The sequence below is a fragment of the Primulina huaijiensis genome, chromosome 6 (assembly GCF_012295235.1).
Source record: "Primulina huaijiensis isolate GDHJ02 chromosome 6, ASM1229523v2, whole genome shotgun sequence".
NCBI lineage: Eukaryota > Viridiplantae > Streptophyta > Magnoliopsida > Lamiales > Gesneriaceae > Primulina > Primulina huaijiensis.
This window is the reverse complement of record NC_133311.1, coordinates 68480-71523: the sequence shown is the minus strand read 5'-3', so window position 1 is coordinate 71523 and position 3044 is coordinate 68480.

Below are 3044 nucleotides of genomic sequence, written 5' to 3'. Positions count from 1 at the left end.
TTTTTTTTATAAGTTTGTTCTCCCCCCAAACAGAATATGACATTGTCCCTAATGTCAAAATAACTATTAATAAAGAGTACATAATGAAAGAGATATCACCTTGAATTTTTATTGAAGATAACAAACTGAAACAAACGCAAACCAATCCACGACTTTTCTTTTCTTACTGCTTGATGGCGACCAATTGATCTTTGCTATCATCAGATCAGGTTTATGAACAAAAGCTTCCAAATCATCAATTAATTGGTCGGCAGTCGAAGCAGAGATGAGCATCCTTCGTGAATTTTCTGAAATGAAATTCTGTTCCACAGCTTTATCAAGAAATGTCAACAAACTGTCATAATAATTATTGATATTCAACAAGCCCACAGGTTTATTATGGATATTAAGTTGTGCCCAAGAAACAGTGTGAAAAATTTCTTCTAATGTACCAAAACTACCTGGTAATGCGATAAAAGCATAAGAATTTTCAATCATTTTGGTGATTCTTTTATACATCGAAGAAACTTTTAATTCCTCCCCAATTGTAACACCTGTAATATTTTCTTCAGCTAAAGCTGTAGGAATAATACCCAAAACCTGACTACCTCCAAGATGTGCAGATGTTGAAACAGATCTCATTAACCCAATATTACCTCCCCCATATACCAAGTGAATTTTTCTCTCAACCAATATCTTTCCAAGATTATTTGCATCTTCTACAAACACTTCATTTTTTCCAGGACTCGACCCACAAAATACACAAATATTTTTCAATGTTTGTGCAGAGGATCCAGCCATGTTTTTACTTTCTTTTTGGTCTACGAAAATAGAGAGAAAGATGAGAGATTTTATAGGGGTTATATGTTATCATGACAAAACTATGGGTCACAGTTGTAAAGAGAATAAACAGTAAAAACAATAATAACACACATGCATATAAACAGTAGTGTGATTGTGGCACACAATTTTCCTCTGGTTTTACGTCCAGAAACGGCTTCAACGTCTTCTATGATTCGAGGATATGCTTCCCATCCAATTTTCTTATAAATTGGCAAACATGGTCTTTTTTAGTCGGATTCCCAAGACTATTAAAATGACCCTCGTCTTGGAATTGTTTCCATAAACGGTGCGTCTCAAGAGTCAATAAGATATTATCTAAAGATTCCTTACTCAGCCCATTCTTAATGAAACCAATTTTATCTTCTCTCTTATTGGAAACATATCCCAAAGATCTGCATCGTTTGTCACATGTCCATCTTGCAAATTTATGACAAACCCCTAAACTTTTGGCCCTTCGTTTTTTCGCATAAGTACTTTTTCCTAATCCAGGCATATACCGAATGAGTAATGACTGTTGAACTTCTCCTCCTAATCGGACTTTAGCTTTTATTACAAGACGAATATCTTCTGGAATTCCTTTTCGCATTAACAATCTCAATCTTTCACACCTACCTGCATAAATTTTTCTTAGAACATTTTCAGAAACAGAGGGAAAATATTTACAAATTTTTTAGACAATTTCATCCATTTTGAAAAGAAAAGAGATGAATTTTTTTTTTGTATCAGCAATTGTGGGAAACTGATTAAACCGACTATGAGAGCCACAGAGTACCGTTGTCCGCCATTTAACCGGGAAAATAAAAAGATTAAGGAAACCTGAAATAAAAACAAACAAAATTAATTGCAATACAAAAAATCAAGGATCGGAAAGGGAAATAAACTCTTCTTTAAAGATTTAATATTCTAAAAATGGTTTAAGCCTTTGTCCATTTACTTTAAAAATATCACCATTTTTAGGATTTTCAATGTCCACGGCTCCATAAGGATACACATGTTTTACAACATATGGACCTGTCCATCTTGATCGTAATTTTCCTGGGAATATGTGAAGTCGCGAATTATAAAGCAAAACTTTTTTACCAATCTCAAAAGATTTTTTAAGAATTGTTTTATCATGAAATGATTTGATTTTTGCTTTATAAATCCTTGAATTCTCATACGCGTCATTTCTGAGTTCATCAAGTTCATTAAGTTGCAATTTGCGCAATTTGTTGGCATCATCCATGCTTGAATTAAAAGTTTTGATCGCCCAATAAGCTTTATGTTCCAATTCCACAGGCAAATGACAATGTTTTCCGTAAACCAACCTATAGGGAGACATATTCAATGATGTTTTAAAAGCTGTTCGATATGCCCAAAGTGCATCATTAAGTCGCAGAGACCAATCTTTTCTATTTGGGTTAACAGTTTTTTCCAAAATTTGCTTTATCTCCCTATTAGCTAATTCAACTTGTCCATTTGTTTGAGGATGACAAGGAGTAGTTACTTTGTGAGTAATGCCATATTTTTCATCAACGAAGCAAATGGTTTATTAACAAAGTGAGTTCTCCCATCACTTATCATGGCTCGAGGAATTCCAAATCTACTAAAAATATTTTCTTTTAAAAATTTGATGATGATTTTATGATCATTTGTTCGACATGGAATTGCCTCTATCCATTTGGAAACATAATCAACTGCAACTAAAATATACAAGTATCCAAACGAAGGTGAAAAAGGTCCCATAAAATCAATTCCCTAACAGTCAAATATTTCAATTTCAATGATAGGATTCAAAGGCATCATGTTTTTTTTGAAATCGCACCCAATTTTTCACAATTTTCACAGATCTTGCAGATTTCGTGGGTATCTTTAAACAAAATGGGCCAATAAAATGCACATTGCAAGATTTTTGCAGCAGTTTTCTTTGAAGAAAAATGTCCTCCGCATGCTTCTGAATGACAAAATTTAATGACACTACTTACCTCATTGTCGGGTATGCAACGCCGAAAAATTTGATCCGGACAATACTTGAACAGATACGGATCATCCCAATAAAAGTTTTTTACCTCATTCAAAAATTTTCTTTTATCTTGAGAACTCCATTGCGGTGGCATTTTTCCTGTCACAAGAAAATTTACTATGTTAGCAAACCAAGGTGTAGTAGTAACTGAAAATAGATGTTCATCAGGAAAATTATCGTTAATTGGTGTCATTTCATAAGATGATCCTGTTACTAGTCT